This window comes from Plecotus auritus, assembly GCF_963455305.1.
Source record: "Plecotus auritus genome assembly, chromosome: 5".
In the NCBI taxonomy this organism is placed as follows: domain Eukaryota; kingdom Metazoa; phylum Chordata; class Mammalia; order Chiroptera; family Vespertilionidae; genus Plecotus; species Plecotus auritus.
Genome location: NC_137776.1, coordinates 2,892,898 through 2,902,913, shown reverse-complemented (window position 1 = coordinate 2,902,913; position 10,016 = coordinate 2,892,898).

Here is a 10,016-nt window from a genome sequence, read left to right as displayed (position 1 = left end):
GGGTACATCTAGGGAAGGGTAGGCACAGGGAGGGGGTACACCTAGGGAAGGCCATCACAGGGAGGGGTACACCTAGGGAAGGTCATCACAGGGAGGGGGTACACCTAGGGAAGGCCAGGCACAGGGAGGGGGTACACCTAGGGAAGGGTAGGCACAGGGAGGGGGTATACCTAGGGAAGGTCATCACAGGGAGGGGGTACACCTAGGGAAGGGTAGGCACAGAGAGGGGGTACACCTAGGGAAGGGTAGGCACAGGGAGGGGGTATACCTAGGGAAGGTCATCACAGGGAGGGGGTACACCTAGGGAAGGCCATCACAGGGAGGGGGTACACCTAGGGAAGGCCGGGCACAGGGAGGGGGTACACGTAGGGAAGGCCAGGCCTGGGGCGGGAGGCTCTGGGACCAGTTCAGTCCATTTCACACCTGCCTGGACGGGCAGCAGCTCACCGTGGCCTCAGCTGGCTTTGCTCCTAGTCCTTGAAAGAGCAGGTAGGTGTCTGAACAAGCTCAAACACTAACCCACAATTACGGTGTGGCACTCGGGAGCCACGCCTGTTACACATTGTTTAATAACATGACATTCTGCACAGTCCCATGTATTCAGAGCTTTTAAAGGCACCTGTGTTTTCAGGTCACTTAAGCATGTCCTGTGGTACCGCCTTCTTATCTGATGAGGATGTATTACTGCTGATACGCATATTTTGCTGCGTATAGGCAATGTCTAAATGTAGTTACGTTTTCTGAATTTCTATATTTCTGAGCAAATTTAATGTCCCCTTGGGGCACTTTATACTGTATTTGGTAACACTCATGATTGAAATGAGCAATTAGTTCAATCAAACAAAAGATTAATTTAGTAAAATATTATTTCAATTTGTTTTATTGTTTCTTAAAAACAAATATAAACAAAATTAACCCAAACCAAAATAAAACCCCACATACTAAGTCTACCAGTTAACTCTGTCCAAAACGCTGAGGCGTTGGAAAACCGATGGTCGGCAACACCAGCGTGAGTTTTTGTGACTCTGACAAGGGTGGAAGGGACTTAATTATGATTGGCATGACTTTAAGAATTAGTTCTAAAATATCTATTTATAAAAGTTTTACCCTAATGGAATTTTACTTGTAGTTATGCGAGCTAAAATGTCATCATACATTTGTCCAAACGCGTAGAAGTTACACAATATAAACCATAGGCTCTGGGTGAGAAAGACGTGTGATGTGGGTCCATCAATTATGACAAATGTCTGAGTCTGGGAGTGGCTCCTTGTGATGAGAGAGACTGTGCATCTATGAAAACAAAGAGTGTGTGGGAAAACTCTGCCCATGTGGCTCAGTGCTGCTGTGAACCGCCAACTGCGCTGAGAAGTAACGTCTATTAAAACCAATGTGACCTTTCACAAGTGATAGTGTGTGAAAGATTAACATCTGATTAAGCTGAAATAAAACAGAAAAAAGATATGATTGCAACTGACTAAGAAAAACGTAGATAGATTTGGCTAAACTCGGTAGGATCAAAGTTGAATGTATTCATTTCGTAGGCTCTCTGGCATTTGTATTGAAATCAATTTTACTCTGTGGACCAAACCACTAAAGCCAGATGAGAAAGGGAGAGAGAGATATATAGGGAAGCATGGGAGGCTGCATTTAAAAGTTTGTGAGGAGGAAATTGTGAGAAGAGGAGTTGGCTGAAGACGACCACCCCTAATTATTCCTTGACCTTTCAAACAAGACGGTGGACCTGCGGAACCTCGGGTGTTTACCAGAATCCTTATGCTTAATCTTTGGGTGTCCTTGCTTAAAGGACACTGCAGACACGTATGTCCCCCCTCCCCCAAGATTACTTCCCCTGCTGATTGTATCTAAAAGATAAACTTTATCCCAAACTGCTGTTACAATCAAAGCCTGAAGAGGCAGGCGAATGATGCTGTTTGGTTCCTCTAGCCAGGCAGTCCTTTAGCCCTCTCTTTCACAGAAACGTGTGTCAGAGTCATCATCCATCTGTTGGTCAGGGTCTGCTGACCAGCCCCGGCAGACAGAGAGAGAGAGAGAGAGAGAGAGAGAGAGAGAGAGGGAGGGAGGGAGAGAGATGCACATGTGCATGCATAGATATGCACATACCCACATTTTAGTTCCAGCTTTTGACTGTTCCCCATATCTGTTAGCTGGGAGGGAGGGATGGACAGAAGACAAAAGAGCCGCTGCTTCTATCTCGGACACAGAAGACTCTCCTCTCCTTGCCTCTGACTGTCTTGTCAAGAGGGTTGCCAGCTTCACTCCAGAATATGAGCCATTCATTTTAATTTATTGAATTTATTGGGGTGATATGCTATCTAATAAAAGGCTAATATGCAAATCGACCGAATGGCGGAATGACCGGTCGCTGTGACGTGCACTGACCACCGGGGGGAAGGCGCTCAATGCAGGAGCTGCCCCCTGGTGGTCAATGCGCTCCCACAGGGGGAGCACTGCTCAGCCAGAAGCCCTGAGCTGGGCTAATGACTGGCAAGTGAAGCAGCAGTGGCGGGAGCCTCTCCTGCCTCTGTGGCAGTGCTAGAGATGTCCCTCGAGGGCTCTTGGACTGCAAGAAGGTGCAGGCCGGGCTGAGGGTCCCCCACAAGTGCACGAATTTTGTGCACTGGGCCTCTAGTTGATTAATAAAACCATGCAAGTTTCAAATGTAAATACACTTCTATAACACCCTCTGCACACTGCATCATGCACTCACCACCCAAGTCAAGTCTCTCTCTGCCACCATGGATCCCCCCTTTGCCTCTTCCACCTCCTCCCACCCCCTTTCCCTCTGATAATCACCATACTGTTGTGTCTGTTTCTTCTTTCTTTTTTTAAAAAATATTTTTATTGATTTCAGAGAAGAAGGGAGATGGAGAGATAGAAACATCAATGATGAGAGAGAATCATTGATCAGCTGCCTCCTGCACGCCCCACACTGGGGATCAAGCCTGCAACCCGGGCATGTGCCCTGACCAGGAATCAAACTGTGACTGCCTGGTTCATAGGTCAATGCTCAGCCACTGAGCCACGCTGACTGGGCTTTTTTTTTTCCTTCTTAATCCCCTCACCTTTTTCACCCAACCCTTAAATCTCCCTCCTCCCTGACAGATGTCAATCTGTTCTCTGTATCTATGAGTCTGTTTCTATTTTATTTGTTAGTTTATTTAGTTCATTAAATCCCACGGTATTTGTCTTTTGCTCACTGGCTTATTTCATTTAGCATAATACTGTCCACATCCATCCATGCTGTTGCAAAAGGTCAGATTTCCTCCTTTGTGTAAATGTTCCACAGCTTTTTATCCACTCATCTACCGGCGGGCATTTGGGCTGCTTCCAAATCTTGGCTATCTACACTAATAAAAGAGTAAGATGCAAATTGACCATACCTTTGCGACGCCCACCAGCCAATCAGGAGTGAGTATGCAAATTAACCCAACAAAGATGGAAGGTTAATTTGCATACTCAGGTGCTGAGCGGCCAGGGGCGTTCCGCACCACCCCAGCCGCTCCAGGCCTCTGGGCAGCGTGGGAAGGTGGAAAGGTGGCTCCGGCTGGAGTGAAGGCGGTGCCGGCAGCCAGGGGAAGAAAGGCCCATTCTTGCACGAATCTTCATGCATCGGGCCTCTAGTTGTAAATAACACTGCAATAAACATAGAGGTGCGTACAGGGTATCTCCCAAAAAGGTATATACACTTAACTGCTGATAACTCAATTGATGTTTCTTTCTTTTTATTGGAATTGGAATTAATAATTATTCTAAATATGTATACATTTTTTGGGACACCCTATATATTCTTTTGAATTACAGTTTTGGGTTTCTTCAGATATATTCCCAGAAGTGGAATCACTGGGTCAAATGGCAGTTCCATTTTTAATTTTTTTAAAAGTATTTTTATTAATTTCAGAGAGGAAGGGAGAGGGAGAGAGAGAGACAGAAACATCAATGATGAGAGATAATCATCGATTGGCTGCCTCCCGCACGCCCCACACTGGGGACCGAACCCGCAACCCAGGCATGCGCCCTGATCGGGAATCAAACCCCGACCTCCTGGTTCACAGGTCGACTCTCAACCACCGAGCCACGCCCACCAGGCCCATTTTTAGTTTTTTGAGGAAACTCCATACTGTTTTCCCAGTGGCTGCACCCATCAGCATTCCCACCAACAGTACACGAAGGTTCCCTTTTCTCCACATTCTCACCAGCACCTGCCATTTGTTGATTAATGATGACAGCCATCCCGACAGGCATGAGGTGATATCTCATTGTGATTTTTAATTTGCATTTCTCTGATGATTACTGACATTGAGCATGTTTTCATATGTCTATTGGCCATCTTTGGAGAAGTGTCTATTCAGGTCCTTTGCCAATTTTTTAATTAGATTGTTTCTTTTCTTGGTGTTGAGTTGTATAAATTCCTTATACATTTTGGAAATTAACCCGTTATCATATGTGTCATTGGCGAATATGTTCTCCCATTCAGTGGACTGTCTTTTCATTTTGTTGATGGTTTCCTTGGCTGTGAAAAAACTTTTTAGTTTGGTGTAGTCCCATTTGTTTACTTTGTGTTTTGTTTCCCTTGCCGAGGAGATATATCAGAAAAAAAAATATTGCTGAGAGCCATGTCTGAAAGTCTACTGGTGTTTTCTTCTAGGACTTTTATGGGATCACGTCTTACATTTAAGTCTGTAATCCATTTTGCGTTTATTCTTGTATACGGTGTGAGAAGGTGGACTAGTTTCACTTTTTGCGCCTATCTGTCCAGGTTTCCCAGGACCATTTATTGAAGAGTCTATCTTTACCCCATTGTTTGTTCTTGCCTCCTTTGTCAAATAGCAATTGACCATAAAGGCGTGCGTTTATTTCTGGGCTCTCTGTTCTGTCTCCTTGATCTGCATGCCCGTTTTTGTGCCAGAATCATGCTGTTTTGATGGCTGTGGCCTTGCAGTACAGTTTGATATCTGGAGCGTGGTATGTCCAGCTTAGTTCCAAATAAAACTATGTTTCTAAAAGGGTTCCTCCTGGAAAGATGCCTACCTTTATTTATTAAAAATAACCTCACAGATCATTTTGTAACTCTACTCTGCTCAGGGAGTTATGGTAACATGTTTAATCCGTTATCTCTGTTTTGAACTATTTAAAATATTAAAACTATCTAGCGAGAGGAGAGGCCATTATGCACCTGCTTATTTTTCTTTGTAATTTATCTTAGTAGGTAGCCCATACAGAAATAATCTAAGACTATTTCATTTGCTTGGGAAAACTGAGACACATGACACATTTTCTGGTCTTGATTCCTTGACACAGAATATCTATCATCATCATTATTGCATAGGTAAGCATACTTTCAGAAATCTGATCATGTACAAATTGGGGAAATCCCAAAATTATCTATTTAGAGATTGTCCCAGAGAATACTAGTAAAAATCAGTCTTTTCCTCTAACACCAATTGTCCAGTGTTCTCACACTCTGGATAAGGAATTAAATTCATCATTCTCACCCTTGAGAAAATGTTGAGAACTCTCAGTTTTAATGAATTCGCCCAGCTGAGCAAAGGTATTGGAATGTGGTAAACATTTGGTTTAAATGCGCTCTCCTGCCGGGAGAGGGTTTTTGTTATTGTTATTTAGCTTTTAATCAGCAGCTTCATCCTGGTCTGGTTAGGATCAGAGCGCTGACCCACTGCTTTGACCTTAAGGCTGTGTAACCTTATAATTACGATGCCCCTCCCCGTGCGGGAGCCGGGAGTTCATTGTCATATTTATTTCAGGATGTATATGTAATAACCAGGCTTGGGGAGGGTGCGATGAATCATTGGTTACCGATAGCTTCATTTTTAATAAATAATAATTTATCATGATTAAATGGGGTTAGGGTGTTTTTGTTTCTAGAGTTAAAAACACACAGTGAAGAAAGAAAAAGAAAATAAACACAAAATAAACATGTTACTCGGACAACACCTAAAATATAATTTTGTGTGGAGTTAAAAATGGCAACATGCTTCATTATTAATATTTTTGTTTCCCCCCCCAAAATAAATCCGTTATTTTTGTGGTATGGTTGGTGTTATAGAGAATGTTAATACTTGGTGGCATTACATATGTACATACGATCGCAGCCTTAAAACTGAGAGCAGACATGGCATCCACAGGGGCTTGCGGGAAAGGACGGGATAGCTTTGCGTTTGATCTTGGTAAGTTTCATCCTTTACGTTCTGCTCCGTTAGAAAGACAGGGAAAAAGGAGCAATTGGAGAGGACGAAGCATCTATCTTCACCGCCCCCCCCCCCCCCGAATGTGTAACAAAATAAAAATATTTCAGTTCCGCAAAATGCATTTTAATCAATGAATAACGAGCAACATACAAAAATATGTAATTTATATGTAAGTTAAATGTACAGATGGTCTGGATTTTGGAAGAATTTATACTTTGGGGGGAATTTGGTAATGCTGATATATAAGATGAGAGAGAGAAAGGAGAGAGAGGTTGACTTTACAGTGTGTCCACCACACAATTTTCTAGGCTTCTTACAACTGTTGTGAAATAAAGATCTACATTTAGTTCTTCTTAAATGTCCAGTGACAGCCCCTTCCAACTTTCCAGTTTTCTGTTAGCACAGACCTGGGTGACAGTACTCGCACGCTTCTACATCAAGGGTCTGGTTAGACACAACCTCAGGTCTGCTGTCAGCTCCCGCCTTCTTTGGTTTTTCCTTAGCACATCCCGTCCGTCCCGTCTGTCAGCCGTGGAGACAGGTTTGCACGGCCCGAGACCGGTCCTTGGTGCTGTGGTGACGCGTGTCCTCCGAGGGAGGCCTGGAAACGGCTGCAGTGCCCATAGCACAGGTGCCAGGGGTCCTGGAGTGTGCCCTCCCAGTGCCCCCCGCTTTCTCAGGTGCTAGGACTGAATGCATGTCAGCGACTCTGAGTTCTCGGTGCTTTCCTTGAGTGTGGGTGTCTCCTGGTGAATCCGAGCCACCGAAATGCTAGGGGTGACTTTGTCCCTAGGACTAGAGGTGGTCCAGCGATCGGGCGTCTCTGGATAATGGGAAAGACTTGTCCAGCGTTCGCTGAAGCTGGCTCCAATGAGCGGAGTCAACCCTATTGCCCTGGAGCGTAGGAGTGAGTCTCGGGGCCTTCCACACGGCCCCAGTGTACCCCGTAGCCCTTCCGAGGTACACATTTCATGAATTCTGAAGACGGTGAAAGGCCAGAGAAAGGCTTTACACATTTTTATTATAGTGGAGCCATCTGGGACTGGGTGAAAATAAGGATGACACGGGAGAGCTATGGATATATTTTCAGTCCTTAAAATGTGTTAAGGTGTGGAAAAGTCTGAGGAGTTTGCCATGATTGGAAATGCTCTTAAGTATTTAGATAAAAGGTGCTTGGGTAAATAAAAAGAATGAGTTATTTACTAATAATCATAGTAACTTGGCCCGTTCATATAGGACTTCAATGCACACGAGACACAGTAAACAAATGGGCAGGAGCGGACTTAGAAAGTCACAGAGCAGTTAACCAGCATCATCTGACTTCCAATGTGTGACTTACTCTCAGTCCAGGCAGCTACCCAAGGCTATACACCTACACGGTGCACATTTATTAATTATCCGACGTTTTTTGAGTAACGACTATGGGCCAAGCACTGTCAGAGGTGCCAGGTCTCCGAGAGGAATGCTACCTCGTTCTGCCCACAGCAGCGCGCAGCCAGGCCACGCCCACGCGGCCCTCCCACCCAGGAAGGCTCAGGAGCCTCTAACCAGGCGTCCTCAAACTACGGCCCGCGGGCCACATGCGGCCCGCCAAGGACATTTATCCGGCCCGCCGGGTGCCGCTGCCTGTCCTGCTTAGCAGCCGACGTGTCCCGGGCCCGCAGTGTGCATAGGAATTTGTTCATAGTTTTTTTTTTTTAAACTATAGTGCGGCCCTCCCACGGTCTGAGGGACAGTGACCTGACCCCCTGTTTAAAAAGTTTGAGGACCCCTGCTTGGGTTTCACCCCGGCCCCGGCCCGGAATGGGTGTGAAATCCACCTGAGACATGTGTTTCAGAACTGGACTCCCTTAGGCTATGTGTGTATCCTGCACTGAGATACAAGGGTGCGTGGACCTTTGGGCGGGACCATGGCTTTTGTGATGTGAATGTGTAGAAAGGGCCTTTTGGACGTTTTCAAATGTTAAGTTATTAACAAATGAAATACGCCATCACCTCTCTTCTCAATCTTCTCTTCTTGTCATTGAAATAATAGATGTTCCTCTGCTCTTGGGCCCGTTGGTTCTAAGCCACTGATTCTTGCCACCTGATACGCTCCCCAGCTTGGCTTCCTTTCGTAAACTTGTTTTGTGCTGATTTCTGACTTGGAAGATCAAAGATTCTTAGAAAACTCCTTTCCCCCTTTTCTGTGTGGTGGGTCACCTAGGGATGGCCTTTCACTTCCTTGTCTCCCAGACAGATCTCCAAATGGGAGGCTGGAGGGGACCTTAGAAATGGGCGCTGCTCAATTTCCACGTCCCCTCAGACCCAGTGTATTCCTAGGGATGAATGAAGTCTCTCCAGTTTCCCTCCATAAACTTCCTGATAGAATGAGAGAAGCAGCTACCCACCACAATTCCAAGGTACTAATTCCTATTGCTCACCAACTGTTCCTGTCATATGTTGATACTATACTATAGCCATAGCCCAATAAAAATGGTTTTTAGTAAGATATTTGGAACAGATTGGTGGCTGCCAGAGGCATGGGGGGATGGGGGGAGGCCCAGTGGGGAGTGAAATGGGTGAAGGGAGTCAAAAGGTTCACAATTCCGATCAGAGAATAAATCAGTCCTGGAATGTATGTACCGTATGGTGACTACAGTTAATACGGCGTTGCGTATTTGAAAGTTGCTAAGAGACTGTTATCTTAAGAGTTTTCATCACAAGAGCAAAACATACTGTAACTATATGTAGTGATAGATGTTAACTGGACTTATTGTAATCATTTCACAATCTATACAGATATCAACTCATTATGTTGTACACGTGAAACTAATATAATGCTGTGTGCCAATCATATCTCAATAAAAATACATTAAATTCAGAGCAAAGTAGTGTGTCTCCACGCCCTCCCCCCCCCCCCAAAGATATGAAGGTGTTTGGGTTACTTTGCCACCATCCCTATGAGCAGGGATGATGAAGGGAAGAGAGGATCATAGCACATGTCTCTGGAATGTGTTCTGGACTTTTATTTAATGTGGGTGTGTCATGCTGAACATTTATAATAATTCAAATAAAACAATGCATTTTACCATGAAGCTCGTAAAACGTAGAAGCTGCTCTTTGTGTGTGATCTCCAGGGCTTTTGATGACCTCCTCCGGGGTCTCCCTGGTGTTGGCGACGGCCAGCATCTGCACTCGCCCTAAAGAAATCCCCTCTCTCTGCTCACTGAGGTTCCGTCTGTCTCTCCCTCTCCCTTCCTCTCGGAAACCAGTGAAAATATATATTTAAAAAAAAAAAAGATACACCAGCCCGAAGCAGAGGTGACTCCCCCACTCGCACTGCTCTTGGTGTCTCCCTCCCATGGTCGCCAGCAAGGGAACTGAAATTTTCGCTCTCAGCGGTGGTAACTAAAGTCTTTTTCCCTCGGGTTGTGTTAGACCGTACATAGACTTGAGGAAACAATTAAGCAGGAAGATAATGAGGATGTGGAAAGAAAATGTGTACTGCTACCAATAATTCCCATTTAGTCGTACTCTGTAACCAACCATTTACTCTATTTGACTATTCTTCACGTTTGACAGAAAATTATGCAGCTGCATTTCATTTGCTCACTATTGAATTTCTTCCAGTGAAATTATCCAGCCAATTAGCAGACTTTTCTCCGTCCGGTGCCTGTCTAGACACGGCTTACTCATTCCGGTGAGAAGGCAAATCCCGCGGACAATTTCTTTTGTTTCACTAAGCAAACTGAATTCCTCCTCTTGACCTTTGCTCCTCCGAGTGTGTCCTTTGAGTTCAGAAAGGAC